Here is a 16386-nt window from a genome sequence, read left to right as displayed (position 1 = left end):
GGACGTGTGTGGGCCAGTGAGGGACAGCAGAACATCACCGTATATAGCGCAATTCTCTCCTCTGGCCTGGCATCCCAAGACCACCCTTGTAGCTGTGTGTCACAGCCTGTGATTCTTCAAGGGGGTCGATTACTAGGGCAAATAGACGTGAGATGGGACAGACCTGACGAGTGCCTCAGTGTATGAGAAACAGAGTGGAAAGGGACCCGTTGCTTTGGACTTGCACTAAAGGTTGGCATTATAGTATCTTAATAAGTTTTATGAAGGTGAACTCTAGTCCTGCATGCTTAAGGACGCTGTGTTTAAAGGATCAGTCAACTGTATCAAAGACTTTCTTAAAGACTATTAGGAGTAGAGCGGCCAGAGGTTGGAGCTTGGATCCTTGAGAAATTGCCACTTGAACCCTATGGATGCAATGCCAGGTGCTACGTCCCAGCATAAAACCATATTGGTCTCTATGGATCAAGTAAGGTAGGGTATGTTTTAAGTGGTTAGCCAGGATTTTGGCAAATATTTGAATCTCAGAGTTAATTAAGGAAATGGGCCTGTAGGAGGCACACTGATCTGGGGGATGGCCAGGTTTAGGGATAACCTCTATCAACGCCACATCGAGGCCCTGGGGGGGAAGGTCCCTTTAGTAGCTGCCTCTGCATAGAGAGCAAGCAAGTGAGGGATCTGTTAGGCCCGGAATTTCTGGTGGTATTCCATGGGGAATTCATCAGGGCAGTGTGTTTTTACCGCCATCCTTTCACCTAGCGCAGTATCTGTCTCACTAGCTGTAATTGGTTGGTCGAGATCCCGGGCCAGCGAGGCGAAATCGAGGGCAGCAGAATATCTACCAATAGTGGATGTGTCAGTTCTTGCGGGAGTCACAATCTATGGGCATATGAGTCTTGGTAGAGTTTGGCAAACACGTGCAATGTGTCAGGAGTGCGCATCTGTAGACTGCCTTCTACGTCCATCATTTGGGGTATGACTTCGAGAAGCAACGTCTCTGGTGGTCAGCAAGTACAAGAGTTTCCTGGATTTATCTCTGTGCTTGTATAGCCTCCTTGTTGTCATCCTCCAACATCATCTGGCCTCCTCTAACAAGATATGATGCAATCAGGCTCTGGCCGCTTTTAAACAATGGGAAAATTCAGAGGCGGGCTAAGCTTGGGCTTGGTGCTCCAAGAATCTGATCTGGGCCTCAAGGGCTGTAACTTGCACCAGCTTTTTCTTATACCTGCCCAGAATAAACACTTTTGCTAATACTCTGATTACGGGTTTTACTTGCTGCCCAGCTTATTCCTGCCATGTCCACTGTACCCTGCTTGGTTGAAAAGTAGGAGTGGAGTTCATACTCTAGGTATTCTGTGCATTGTTGATCAGTGAGATATGCATTCAGGTGCCACATGGGCCTCTTGGTGGGTTCTGTGGGTCCTATGCTTATTGTGAGGGGGACTTCATCAGACATTGTCCGAGGTAGGATATCAGTTCCAGCCACCTGGTGGAGATCTGCGGCTGGAAGGAGGATAGGATCTATGTGGGACTCTGTTTTGTAGGCCGCTGAGGTGTGCGTATATGTCCCATCGCGAGAGTGCCAGATCCTTCACGTGTCACAGTCCCAAAGCACCAACCTAAGCTGCAAGTTAGCAGGCGTGGGAGGTACGTCCTGGACCAGGGAAACCTGTCGAGTAGGTCTCCGGGTTAATTACTGTATTAAAATCACCTCCTGTGATGGTGGTACCCAGTGGCAGGCCTGAGAGGACAGTGGTCAGGGAGGTCAGCGTGGAAGATGGTGCATAACTGGGTACATACACTGATACGAAATTCTTCTCCTTGCCTTCAAAGGAGCCTTCCTCCCAAAGTATCTACCATCAGGATCTGCATGGATTTTAGTAACTGTCAGAGAGAAGCTCCTGAGTAGCAGGATGGCCACTCCTCAGGACCCGTATACGAACCCGGAGTGGTATATTCTGTCATAACCAGACCTTCTCATAATAAAACTGTGATCTCCCATCAAATGGGTCTCCTGCAACATCAGAACTGCAGGCTGGAAATGCTTGGTATAGCGCAGGATGGCAGAGCGCTTAATGCGTACTAGCAGGCAATTCACGTTCCAGGACAGTAGCTTAAAGTTTGTGGGTTGTAAGTGTGGTGGTGACTGAGCTACAATCCAGGCAAGGTGGGAGGGGAGAGATTGGAGGTGATGGTGGCCTCTGTTAAAGATGGTGTATGTGGTGCTGCTGTGGATCTGAGTAAGGTTCCTGTGATCTAGGTGTAGTGCAGTAAAACCTGTCCCAAAAAACAAATTTCCTTGCCCCTCAACTCCTCGAGTCAGTCCTTCTCCCAAAGCATCTGTCAGCCAAAACTGAGCCCTAGCACAAACCTTAGAAGACCAACCAAAAATGTAGGTATGTGATGGGGATCTCCTCCATTGCAGGATTCCTTGCCAGATGTTATGTATAATGTCTCAGTGTAGTACTTGGCAGACCTTGCTCCTTCACTCAGAGAGGCAGCATCTGAATAGAACATCCCTGGTGGCCCACAGGGATCTTGACCCGCGGGCAGAGGGAGCCTGCAGTGAAAAAACTTCGGCCGCCATCTAAATTCCCTCCGGGAGACTACATGGTCTGAGTCCGAGCCCAAGGTACCCGGGTGGCTACAGGCAGCATGAGCAGCCAGGCCTCTCCCGGCGGTGTGGGTTCTGTGGCATGCCAATAGTGCCGGTTTCAGGCCCTGAGTTTTCTTTGTGACGAGATGAGCAGAGTCAGCCCGCAGGAGGGAGGGGTGGGGTGGGGAGACTCCTAGTTCGATGGCTGGTCAATAAGGATCAAGTGCATCATCGCCGGCTTACCCTTGGGTAGCATGAGCTGCCAGGGCACTGACAGCGTCGCTGAGGTCCCAGGCCTCACAGTCTTCAAACCTGGGCCTTGGGGGTCCAGATCTAGGGGATGGAAAGAAAGCAGAGCCAGTCCCCAACTGTAAAAGGTCTGATCAGGTTTCTCGTGTGCAACAGGGAGGTCGCCCCAATACCAAAACCACTGCGTTTCTTCACCAACAGCGCAGTAGCAACACAGTCAACTCTCTGGTCAGCATGTACTACTGTATCCCCGGGAACTCCAGTTGGGGTGGGTGGGGGGGTACGTCTTGTGGTGGCCCCATCTAAATGCCCCTTTTAGTAGGCTTCTTCTCTTCTGTCTCCTCTGGCTGCCTCCCCTCTTCACTAACCCCTCTGTACTACAAGTGTACCTGCTATTGGTAGGCGTGTAGTCTTGGTAGTGGTTGCAGGGCCAGTCCTGCTCGGCTTGGTTCTGACGATTGTTCGATTGTGACCAGCTTTTGTTGCTGGCTCTGGCCCGTTTCTGCTGTACACCATGCCCATTGCTGGTTCTGGACCTAATTGGGCTTCTGATTCTGACCTGGTCGCGGGAGTGTGGGTTCGGAGAAAGCATCCAGTCTGTACCCCGGCCCCTGGGGCGATTCTGATCACTCTAGCGCCACAGCATCAGGCTTCTGGGGCTCACCCCTGCCGTCTACCTTCTAGTCATCCCTGCGCTGCAACCGGTTCTGCTCAGGGGTCCGGCATTACTTTGTCCTCGTCCATGGCAGGGTCCATGTCTTCTGCGGTGTGGCCGAGGGGGGCAACGCCACTACTCTCCACAGGACTCCCGGACCTTCAGCAGGCCTCCACCACCCACGAAAAGTCCCAGACTTCCATCTTGAGCGTAGCGGTGCTGCAGCACCCGGTCGGCCACGGCATTCCCGAGGATACAGCGTCCAGGAGTTGCATTGTCAATGCGGGGCCTAGCTGATGCAGCAAATGATTGAGTTGGCTGACCTGAAAATCAATGAAGTGTGATGCATAGGCCTTGTGATGTTAAAATGGATATGGATGAAGAATGAGTGTCATTTGCCTACATTCGACACCCAGTGGTCATGTATATGTATGTACACAAACCAATGTAAATCTTTTGTTCCACTTGCTTACAGGTATATGGAGCTGAGCAGGGATGTGTTTGCAAGCAGTGTTAACTCTCCTTGAGAGAGTGTTTGGAATGTTGCATCTACTGGGATGTGGATAGCTAGTGAGACAAAATTACAAGTTAGTGACTCACCCATGATACCCAACGGCAATGTGCCCATGAATGGAAATGAGAAGGAATCTTAGTAGACTGCACGAGAATCATCTGAGGGTCACAATGGCAGTCATTCTAGTGGTGTCTTGCCTGCAACTGACTGCTGTATCGAAGGCTGGTTATTGGCCAAGCCACCAAGTAACTAAGGGTAGAATGCACTCTAACGTAACTCAGCATGGCAGGAAGGGACCAACAGCAGCAGGCCACCAGTTTTATGAGGTGCAAGACATTGCAAAGGGAGTTTTAAGCAAACCTGTGCTGCAAAGTGGATAATGTTTATGTGGCTCTGTAACGGCATACAAACCTCTAGGTGTTAGATGTGCTGCAGACTCACCAACTGAGAAATAATGTATTTACTAATTTAAAAGGCTGCTGTCATATTTTGGGTCAGTCCGCTGTTTATGAGGACCCACCTAGCTCTCATGATGTCTCCTCAAAGCTAAGGAAGTCTGCCATGTTGTAGTAAACAGTTCCGCCACATCAAGTGGATCAGTGGCCATTAGCCTGACATGTCAGAAAACGCCCACACCCTTGGATTGCAATGTTTTTAGTTGAAGGATATGAATTGTAGAAAAGAATACCCGCTCACCACTAGCATAGAGTCCCAGTCATGCCTTGATTTAAAATATATTTCTGATTTTATGACTGAGCAAAATGATGTTCAAGGCCTTTCTTCCACCAGTCCTTATAGGACCTATACCCTATCTAATAGTGCACTATTCATACAGGATTAGACATAAGAGAAGTAGCATCATTCTAGGGCTGAGGCCAGACCTAACATCTGGAACCTTCTTCTCTACCCAAGAAAAGTACTCCCAAGTGTTGTAGAGTGGATTAGAAGTGGGAGTAGACGATTGAGATGAAGAAGTATGATGTGGAAATGGGAAATGCGTCACTGGCCATTCCTTTGCTGCCAAACAGAATAGGCATTGCCTTTTGATAGGTATGTGAAGACTGGTCATACCGGCCAGACCATAAGCCCCTCTTATGGCTAAAACAGATGAAGGGTGAAAACCCCAAATGTTTGAGGTGGTCCATTTCCCTACAGGGGATGGACTATACAGTGGAACATAGACCTGGGAGTAACCATGCAAATGCAGATGGACTCTCTAGATATTTCCACTTAGAACATGAAGACTCAACTGGTCAAGGTTAGTTTAATGTCCTTATGTTTGGGGGTGTTATGTAGGAGAGTAGGATCTGCTTCTTATAGGTACCCCCACTTTTTGCTGATGTTTCACTGTTTTTGACTTAGATTGACTGGGATCCTGCTGTCCAGGACCCCAGTCTAGCTGATTTATCCTCTAATTTAATTGCATGTACTTTAGATACACTCCAGATTGGATTCTGGGGTACCCTGATCAGTCCCTAGTATATCGTATACTAGGTACCCAGGGCATAGGTACCACTGAGGCCTCCCAGGGGCTGCAGCATGTATTGTGCCACCCCTGAGAGACCATTCAAAATGACACCACAGGTCTGCTACAGCAGCCTGTGTAAGGTGGTGCATGCACCCCTTATTTAGATATAGGTTCTCTATATCTATCCCATATCACTGCACATATAAACCTATCAGTTATCTCTATGGCAGGCCTTATCAATCCTGAAGGCAGGGTGCTGGGTTTTATGTGAGAGGGTGCTCCTGCATGAGCAGAGCCCCTCTGCAGCCTTCGGAACCTATTTTCCGGGGTTGTTTGTGATGCAGCCAACCATTTATACTTAAGTGCATTATAACCTCGTGGTAAATGCTAACTTTAAAACGTCTGCATGGAAACATGTCATGTTTGGTGTCAAACACCTTGGAATCATACCTCCCCGCCAGTAGCTGGTGGGGAAGTTATGATTCCACCCTCCTAGAGAGGCAAATGTGACATACCGGGCTACCCGGTACCAGCTCTCTCGATCTGGGCATCCCAAAATGGCTGCTGCCAGCCTCAGATGCAAGTCTGCCCTCCTGCTGCTGAGACAAGCTCAAGCAGGGGAAGGCTTGACAATAGGTTTCCTGTTACAGGGAGGTATGACCACCTCCCAGACAGGATTTAGTGTATTGGGGCTGGGTGGGTGGACTCTGAGAGTGCTTTGATGTCTGAACTGGGGGCACATTTGGTGTCCCTGTGCATAGTCCAGCTCAAACCGGTTGCAGGAGCCATTTGCTCCTGCTCTGGCACAAAACTGGACAAAGGACATGGGTGTAGCCACCCCTCTGTCCTGACCCTCCCATAGGTGTGTCCCCAGAGTTTGTCCCACCCCATCCTTAGGTATAAAGTAGGAACCCCTGTCTACAGGACTTTAGATTTTACCTGGACTAAACTCTGCTACAGAAACCAAGTACTTCGACGATCTGCACGACGCTTGATGACTGAAGAATCTCCATTGGAGTAAAGGAGTTACTCCCCTTCAAGGTAGGCACCTGAAACGCATCTGACCGGTTTGCATCCCCCGAGCTCCTAAGGAACACAGGAGGTGGGTTCCCGAGGTCTCTGAGGTAGATCTGTGCTCTCAGCAATTCTGAGACCCATTTCCCTCGTGGGGACCGTGCAACCCGAACACCTGTGCACTGCATACATTTGCAGCAGCATATGCTTTTTGGCGATCCCTGAGGCTGTGCTTTGGGCTACTTGTAGTCCTAACCCAGAGCAGTAATTCCACTGAAGAATTCTGGCCCACACTCCACGAGTGTTCCGTGGGCTGGTATTTTGTGATTCAGCTCGAGGTCACTTCGCGATCCCTGGTCCGTTGGCCTGTGGGTCCCTGTCAAGGTAACTTTGACTTTCCGTGGGCTTTCTTGGTTGCTCCAGACGTGCCCTGACTCTCCATAGCTTGGAGAGTCCCCAGGACCTTGCTGGTCGTCACCTAAGCATCTTTCCTCTGCCCACGTTGGTTGCAGTTGCCAAGGCTTGTTAGTGTTCAATCCGGACACTGACCCCCCAGCACTCGACATCCTTCGTGGGAAAGCTCACCTACGGACTTTGGTCATCGTCGACGTCTCCTTGTCGACGTGGCTGCAGAGTCAAGCTTCACCTCTTCTCACCTGAAACACCCGACATCGGTGGGCATTCGTCTGTCATGCCCCTGGTCACTGTGAAGTGACCCAGACTCTGTCCCCTCTGCATTCAGGTTCTTCTCATCTCCGATCCAGGCTTGGATCACACCGGACACTTCATCTTCACGGCAGCAGCACTTTTCCGCATCACGCCATTGAAAACTACGAAGGTTTCCGACATCACTTGATCCCTATGCACCCGGCTCCTCTGGGATAGGTAACATGGGTATCTCGTATTGTCAAGTGTGCTGGCCTTAGAACCTTCTATGTTTAACTGGGTTTACTTAAAGTCCTCTCCGAAGTGTCATTAATCTTTAAAATTCCAACTGCGACTTTCCCATAGAGTGGTACGGAGCTCGCACCTGTGTTCACACACTGCACTAGTCCTCCGTGGTTCCCCTGTGTCACTACCTTGGGTGGTTCCTTGGGGTCCCAGCGATTCTACGTGCGCTAGGCACTGTGTCTAGTCAAGTCATGGTTGTTATACCACTTTCTTAGCATATGGTTTGGTCTCCCCCTGGAGCCCACTGTGTATTGTGCTATTTACTGTCGTTCTAGTGATCTAATATTGTGTGCTTTATTCTCTAATCCCATAAAGAGGTTAGTAGAGAGTGTTTAGTAATAAATACATATATTTTATATATTCCTTGTGTGGTTCTCCTTTCATTTGGTCATTCAGGAGGTTCTAATCTGGTAAATCAAGCTGCTTTACATTCCTTCGAGACTTCGCCTGAAGGCTGCTCTCCATAGCTACCACTAGGATAGCTTTCAATAAAGGTTGTCTTTAACCTAATCATCAATAAGGGTTGTTTGGACTGGTACAAAGTGCCCACTTTAACTAGTGGACAGCATATACCAGGCCAACTTCTCACACTGATGATAAAGAATAGTGCACCCTAACTTCATTGAATTACTCATCAGTGTGCAATTGTATAGAAAGCACTATGTCAATGCTTACCACTACTGACAACAGCTTTACTCAGAATATTTTACATCAGTTCAGATACTCGACTCATTAGATCGTATTGACTGCTGCGTTTCTACTTCCTTGATGGACATTACTTGTAGAGGTCTTCCTCAGGACTGGAATTTTTACAGAAATAGGGCAAAGTTTTTCTTGGTTATTTGACTGACCATTTAGTGGTCACTCACCAGCAAGCCTATGCTGTTTCTTAGCCATTAGCATTTGAAGGTCTTTTGCAATGAGTGCTGTTTTCTCCCATTGTAATACATAATCTTCTGCTGCCAGCTGTTTTCACCCAAAAAAGTCTAGTACATATGTACTCTTTGAGGCAGTTAAATGTACATTATTTCATGTGCCACTGGAATCTTTGACACTGAACTCGCCTTAATGGTTTGCTGCGCTCAGTATTTGTTATATAATTATTAGTAAACTTGGTTAAAAGTTATCTATTTGATTATTTTAAAGGCGTTTTTAACTGTTTTTAACGTTTATTTATTGTTTAATTGAGTCCATGATTCAATGTAAAAATAAAAAATTAAATTAATCATTTATATCACTAATAAATAAATATACATCCACACTCTCACACACATAACAATATAGGTTAAAGTGAGATTATAGTTAGGTGAAAATGTCAGTTAAAAATGCAGTGTTAAACTACATGAAACACTGAAATTCACCAGTTATCGTGAACTGAGCTAACCACAAATTGCCCCCAGCCATGCACTGCTTATGATCTCACATATTACATCACTCATGACATGTTCAATGACTTCATTGATGGCATCATAGCAAAATATATCTATACATTTTTAACCTTAATTTCTATAAAACGGCTGAACAGATTTACACCAAATAACAAAAAGCATACGTTCAGGGTAAAGATTTAGCTTTCTGCCTAATTTGTTGTAATTCTGTTCAGCTGTTTTTTCAGTATCATTGTCTAATTTTCCAGTTGGAAATTGTATGAGGAAAAAACATTTTGGGACCCTTAACCCCCTTTTTCTCTGCCCCCTGCTTGACAAATCAGCCTTATGACAGCCTGTGACTGTACATCAAAACTAGAATGACCACCTGCACAGCCCACACCCCAGAATACCTATGAACCACCCATTGAAAAATCTGGAGTCTGGTGAACAACTAGAATTAATTTGGATTGGCACTATTCCTGCAGACTGTGGAATAGCTCATTTGACATTTTTTTGGTCAGGGCTAGAAATCGCTTTATCTTTGTCGCCAGTCACATGGTTTAAAAGAAAATCCTAGTAACAATAAATACATTTATACATGCATTCAGGTGCTTTATTCATCCCTCTTTATTTGGTGGTGTGTTAAACTGTCAATGGGATGTGACTCCACCTACCACACCTTACAGCATGGGGCAAGTGGTCAGTCCAGTTCATCCATTTGCTCTCTTGTACTGCGACACAAGTGCACAGTCGCCTGATAAAGATTGCACATCAGTGCAAGGACTGCTGTGTATGGATTGCTACTACACTAGTTAATTGGTATTTTTGCATTCTGGCCAAATATTTTTTGCATATTTCTTATGCTTACAAAGATAAAAGAAAATGCATGCTTGCCAAGCCCTGACCTATTTGATTTGGCGATGCTTGTTTTTTACGTGCCTTCTTTCCCTCATCCAGCCCCGTCTATGCTGACCTTGTCTAAGAGCTCCATTATGTCTCGTGTTGTTTGTCAAGCAGATGCTGCCCTTAAGGAAGCTCATTAAAAGCTGTAGCGTGCAATGCTGTGACTCGACATAATATCCTTGACACAGAAAGTTGCCATGGACATAAAGTCCTGTTTTTGATGTTCAACCAGAGTCTGGCGTAAATAATATCAGTTGTGATTGCTTATCTCGTCTCAGTTTTTACTCACTCAGGCACCACTTCCTATTTTAATGGTGTTTTCATTTCTGTCCATATCATCTGACATGACACTGATTAGGTGACTGAACAGCTGCGATGTAAGTAGTAAGTTCTGTACGTTGTCTTCGACAAAACAACATACAAGGTCAGATGTAAAGTCACACAAAGTGTACATTAATCGCAGTCTGTGGTATTGCTTTTCATTAGCAACCAAACCTAAATAGTAAACGTCATCAATGGCGCCATCTGGTGTTAAACCTTATTCATGTCAATCAATCAACAAATCTTTATTTCGATATGAAATATCATAAAAGCACATTTACACATTAAAGCACAATTCTTAAAAATACATTGAAGAAAAATTCATGTAAAAACCTTTTTGTTACAATAAATATTTAAGAAGTATATTAAACTTTAACAGCTTTGTGAATATTAAAAGACATTTAATAAAATTCATCATATAGCCTTCTGCCTAATCAACCATGCCCAACTAAGAAATTTAGCCACCCCGCACACTATAGTGGTACTAACATCGGCCTTAAGAATTCTAAGTGCAACAGAGTGGTCCCTAGTTCCAAGCTGCAGACACACAGGTTTTAGCCATTTCATTCTTGGTTTCAAATAGGCTGGGCATACAAAGAGAAAATGAGGGATATTTTCAATAACACCTAAACAAATTGGACAGTCCATGGGGGTCTGGTACGGGGGGTTCCACTTACTTGTACGATCACGGAGAGGAAGGGTGCCCAACCTAAACTGGATAAAGAGGGATCTATCCCTGGGCTTCGTAATAAAGTCTAGATAGGGCTCCAGGCGGGGCGTCGGCTTATGCTGCCGAAATTCCTCAGTCAACCTGCCTTGATTTGGGTCCCTCTGCTCCTGGTGATCGACCCATGCCCAATAGGCTCTCTTAATTTCTGCCTTAGGTAACAATGCCCCAGACTCCCAAGCAGTTAAAAGGCCTATTGCCAAAAAAAGCTTCTTTATGTTAACTAGCCATCCAATTTTATGAGCTCCTTGGAGATTCATGACCTCTCTTAAGCCATTAGCGTATCTAGAAAGCTCTGGGGTACGCCAAAGCCGCGCCCAATATAAAAGAGGACGCAAAGTGACTAGGTCTTTAATAGATCGCCGGCCCAAATCACTCAAAAGTGGCTTGGTTGGGGTGCCCCTCGGGAGCGATACAAGCTCCCTGAAGAACTTGTTTTCTGAGGTAACTAGCACATCCACACAATTTCCAGGGCTGGTGCAATGGGCTTGGTAATAGAAGCACGAAGTTCCCTCCCTAGTGCTCCTACTACCCGCCTATGATTTAGCGCCATTTTATCAATGTGAGGCTGCCATTTAAATTTATCAGAGATTCTAATCCCCAAGTAGTCAAACTCTTTGACGCGCTGCAATGGCATCCCATCGAGAGTCAGGGTAGATCGAGATGATCTACTCGGGTTAAAATAAAGAAGTTTAGTTTTAGAAGTATTAATGGCAAGGCCCCTCAGCTTGCAAAACAAAGAGAAGCGATCCAATAGCTTCTGCAGTCCTGCCGGTGTTTTTGATACTAATAACGTATCGTCCGCAAAAAGTAATGTAGGGACTTTATCACCTGCCAGAACAGGGGCGTCGGCATTGACTTCAAGCAAAAAAGAAACTACGCCGTTCACAAAAAGCGTGAAAGTGTGGGAGCTAATACGCAACCTTGGCGAACCCCTCTATTCACGGGAATTTTATCAGTTTTTTGCTCCTGTGACCCCCATCTAATGCGGGCATAATTGCCATCATGCATACGAACCAAAAGATTCAAAATAGGCGGAGGAATCCCCATCTCCTGCAGGACCAGCCATAGGCGGTCACGAGGGACCAGGTCAAAGGCGGTCTTCAGGTCAATAAATGCCAAGTAGAGACCGCCCTTGCCAATGGTGACCACCTTCCAATATAAAAGCGCCAGCCTGAATGCCTGATCAATCGTGCTTATTCATGTGCTTTCAGTCAACATATCACCATGATGTGCTATCAATATATAGACAACCTCAATCCTAGTTCTCTAATGCAAACCACCTGAAAACCTAGTATCCATATTACATTCACTTCTTATTTCATTAACATTGCCTCACAGTAACCTTTGTCCTTCTTCCAGTTGCCCTATAGTTTTGTAAACTTAGGTGGACAACCCCTGCTTTTTAAAATCTCTGTTGTAGCTGTCATACACCAGCCCATGTTTGTGTGCATTAGTTGCAGGACTTAGGAGGTATTTTAATACCCCATAGCTTGGGTACATCATGCCTTCCCACTACCAGACAAGTGTTGCAGCGAAGTCTGTTGTATCTGGGACGTAGAGGATCACACCAAATGCACAGCAACATAATCTTAGTGTTACATTCGGTTTGGAAATTCATTTCTAGCAATAGTATGTCCATTTCAACAAAGTTCACTCCGCACTGGCCATTCCCACTGTGTGTAAATGTAGCTCCCCCTCAGACCACATCCTCTCAGGGACAAGTCTGGTTGTAAATGTCCAATGGTCTCAGTGCTTAATGTGCAAAATATGAAGTCCAGATGCTCTAATGTTTGTCGGAGGCCACACCCACTTTCCCATGCTCCGCCCACTCCCTCAACTGGCTTCACCCACTTCCTCCGCTGGCCCCACCCACTTACTCTATTGGCCCCACCCACATCATCTACTGGCACTGCTGAAAGCCAGATTTTCATGTATATATCCATGTGCCATCTCCTTCCTTCAGGATCAGGGCATATGCTCTGTAAAGGAAACAAAATGCTTTGGCTGTGCTTGTGAAAAAAAGATCTCTGATGGTTAAAGAATGCATCTAATGGATGCTTCAATCTTGAAAAATAAGGAGAATACGAGCATTTTTTAATTTTGAATCTTAACTGGACACGGGTTTGGATACAACGATATTATGATACAAATGAATTTAAATTATTACTGATTGGACTTACTGAGTGCACATTACATTAGAAATATTTTTTTGAAACTGGTCACATGTTGACCCAAGTGGGGTTTTGGGAGCATCGGACCCAGAAATGATTGCACCAGTAAAAGGACTTTTAAAAATTGTATTCGAAATTGGACAGTGGGTATGAACATTGAATACAGGTATATGGAATACATCATATGCTACTGTGAATTGGAAGATGTCACATGACTGCGTCCCTGGTATTCCTGGAAAGCTGTTACTGGCTCTGCTTTGCAGGCATAAAACTTTACATTTGAAGTACGAAAAGTTGTACATTTCCACCATTTCGTAAAAGTATGTTTGCAGGTGACCAGTTGAACTTACACAAGTTCTACATGAAGGCAGATGTCAATTCTGGCTGATTTCAATTAGAGCTGAGTAAAAATTACAATACCATCTGACCACAAATATATGTTGTTGGACTACAGGCCCTATTATCAAATAATGCAATCACATGGGGCACATATGTGCATCTATGTGATTGCACTGTCTGATGCTTATACATTTAACGTACAATGTCTCTTAGCTAGCTTGTGGATAGACTGTGGGCAACACAGCTCAGAACCAGAGAGAGGCAACCACTTATCCCTTTTGCAAAGTCTTGCTGTTGCAGTTCATGCACAAATACAGAGACGTTCTGAGTTAAAGGTCTGCACTTTACTCAAAGACAATCACTTAAAACAGGAGCCTCATGACGAAGGAGTTCATTGACGGAGGACTCCGCTGTGAGCCTAGTTTTATGGCCTTGTGACTGGCCATCAGGATATGCAAGGCACACCTCAGCTCCCTCTCTGTGACTTTCTAGAGTGAATGCACAAGAGCACAACTGTCAGCTAATCCGGACCTTTATTCTACAGACAGGCAGAGACACAGAATGGTGAAGCAAGAAAATACCCACTTTCTAAAAGTGACATTTTCAAGTGACATTTTCAAACACGCAATTTAAAAACCAACTTCAGCAAAAGATGTGTTTTTAAATTCTGAGTTCAGAGACCACAAACTCCAAATCTCTATCTACCTTCCAATGTAAAACATCTCAGTACATGTCCTACCTTTTACAAACACTGCACCCTGCCAATGGGGCTGCCTTCGCCCTACCTTAGGAGTGACCTGCATGTAATAAAAGGGAAGGTTTGGGCCTGACAAGTGGGTGCACTTGCCAGGTGGAAATAGCTGGCAGGTCTGAGACATGTTGGCAAGGTTACTTGTGTGTAGCACAATCAGTGCTGCAGGCCCAATAGTAGCATTTGATTTACTGGCCCTGGGCACCCCTGGTGCACTTTGTTAGGGACTTATGAGTGAAACAAATATGCCAATCATGGATAAACCAATCACCAATACAATTTAGACAGAGGGCATATGCACTTTAGCACTGTTTAGCAGAGTAAAGTGCCCAGAGTGCTAAAGCCAACAAAAACAGGTCAGAACAAGAAGGCAAAAAAGTTTTGGGATAACCCTGCAAAGAGGGCCAGGTCCAACAATCAGCTACACTGTTTTGAAAGTTTCACGCTGGGGTTGCGAACTACAGACATGTCACAGGTTGTGGGTAGTTTTTTCCCCATCGCAAGAAGGCGTGATGTTGTGGGGACCTTGGGGTAAAGGGATGTTTGCTTGCTGGATGCAGGACCTTTGGTGCTGAATTTCTGCTGTAAAATGTTGAAGGGGACTGAGGCTAAAAAAGGTTGACATTGGCCATGTAAAGGGCTACAATATGCACCAATTAAGCAGCCAGTTTAGCCACCACATTGTCTAGATCCGCCTCTCTGAAGTTGTATCATTTGGAGAAACTTTGTGTCACTTTCTTTTCCCCCTGACAAAAAAGCTTGAAGACTGCATATCAGGCCTGAACACGACAAGCTACCATTTAACTGCATGGGCATAAGGGCAATCTGCTGCTCAAAGAAGACGTGGTCTAGTTGTTTGTGCCTTGGTGTAACTGAGTTTGTTAGTCCCTCAGAGAAAGGCAGCACAAAGAGGCTGCTGTGCTACTGAACAAGTCTCATAAGAATCCTAGCAGAGCTGTTTCTCAAAGTCAGCAAGCCACATTCTAGGGCTGTGTGCCTTCAAATCAAAGGAAGAACAAAACATTGAGTGCCCAACTTCAGGCGCAAGTCAGGCGCTGTGCCAGGTTCTGAACATTTTCAATGTAAGCTAAGTCCTAAATATTTTTAAAGTAACTGGATTTGTGGAAGTAGACCCCACAGTAATTAAGACTGCAAAAAGAAATGCCATAGAAGATATGTAGACAATTTTAAATCAACAGCATGTGACTAGTGTAGATCACTGCTTTAATCAAGTGTAGCCATACCCGTCCTACCCTTGTACATAGACTCCATCTTGCTTGGAGAAAAATAGCATTTTGCTTATATTTCTTCCACAAAATCCTTCTGAGATGCTCAGATGTCATTGAATATAATCCAGACACCAGTTGAAAAAATGCCTGTTGTAGAGACTCGTGGTTAAGTAACTTCACAAGAAAAGATCCAGTGCTTCAAAAATTATCTCAGGGGCAGATTTGGGTTACCACTAATGTGACTCGATGATGACGTGAAATGAGCTCTGGCTCGTGCTTCACATATTGACTAGGGCTAGTTCCCCCCACGCCTACCTGTATACGCGGGTCGATCCTTGTCACGGAAAGCTCCACCAATTGTTCAGTTCTGATCCTACAAATGAGACACTTAAACACTTTGAACATTTTTTAACATAAATTCTAATGTGCCTTAATTGAGTTTTGTATTATAGAAAACTCATGTTGACATTTATGGAGCAGCACTGGCTGTTTTAAATATTTGTCTTCAGTTTTCATGTTCCATCTTTTTGCTGGTTTTTAGCTCTTACATTTTACAGTATCTTAAAAAACTCGTTTGGTCCTTTTATTGTTTATCTTAAAACAGTACTTTAGTTGTGAATGTTGATTTCTCCATCCTCCAGTTCCACTGGTAAAGGTAAGCCTTGAGTTTAAACCAGACTACTATAAATGGAGCATAGGCTACTATAAAGAAAGATTCTCACAACTATTGGAGGTGGGCATTATATCACCCACTATTGTCTTGTCCATCGGACTGCCATAGTATTTATTTCTGAAATTAATGTCACCATATTCTGCCGTCTGTCCTTTTTTCATAATAAAATATAAACAAACATTGCCTTTTATTTGTGCTAAAATATTCGATGTCTTGGTAGCTACAGGACAGCCTGTTTTTTCAAAACCCTTCCACCTTCCTGGAGCCCGGGGTGCTAAGGAGGGTTAAGCCCACCCATCCTCTCCCCAAGGTCCTGCCTGGGAAGGCCATTTTCCTCAACTATTATGTGGGGGTTTACAGAACCCCGGTAGGGAGACCAAAGTTGGGGTTAGCCCCGCTGGCCGCCGGCCATCTGGTCATCCAGCCTGGTGACCAGATGGTCTGGGACGACC

At 45.3% G+C, this 16386-nt stretch overlaps 1 protein-coding gene across 1 annotated transcript in view; it reads left to right on the top strand.

Moving 5' to 3' along the window:
* Window positions 1-16386, top strand: part of VWA8 (von Willebrand factor A domain containing 8) — a 1291603-nt gene that overhangs the window by 114526 nt on the left and 1160691 nt on the right. The gene's annotated exons all lie outside the window — the stretch shown is intronic.

Source organism: Triturus cristatus, chromosome 8 (genome assembly GCF_964204655.1).
Source record: "Triturus cristatus chromosome 8, aTriCri1.1, whole genome shotgun sequence".
NCBI classification, from domain to species: Eukaryota; Metazoa; Chordata; class Amphibia; order Caudata; family Salamandridae; genus Triturus; species Triturus cristatus.
Note: the sequence above shows the minus strand (reverse complement) of the source record. Positions and strands in the feature narration are given on the sequence as shown.